Below are 525 nucleotides of genomic sequence, written 5' to 3' on the forward strand. Positions count from 1 at the left end.
TAGGGATCTTACCTTTAACAGTTAAACTTTCTATATAAGGTCTGTTGGGTAGGGATCTTACCTTTAACAGTTAAACTTTCTATATAAGGTCTGTTGGGTAGGGAATAATCTTCCGTGATAAATGGCATCTGATAAATAGGTAGAGGTTCGTATTTCAATACTGAAACATAGAAATAATACACTTTAGATCACAAGGGTTGTCACTGGATCAAGATGTAGGTTTACGATCCCAAACTTGTATGTGACAAAGTTGTAGGGTCGTTGGATAACTTTGTGGGATTTCTCCAGATTCCTGCCACTGCTGGAGACCCCTTAGCGCTAGAGAATTACTGAAATAAAATTGTACCATATTTCCAAAATGTTAAACCCCATTCCTTTGTCTCTCCCATTACAAATATCACATGAAGATAATAAGTGTTTAATTTTTTTTTTTAACAATATTTTTTATTCAGATTTGTATCTGAATAGGGATTGGGGAACAGGCATAGCCTATATTAGACCCCTCTCCCTAAGTGTTCAATTATG

Source organism: Patella vulgata, chromosome 9, assembly GCF_932274485.2.
Source record: "Patella vulgata chromosome 9, xgPatVulg1.2, whole genome shotgun sequence".
NCBI lineage: Eukaryota > Metazoa > Mollusca > Gastropoda > Patellidae > Patella > Patella vulgata.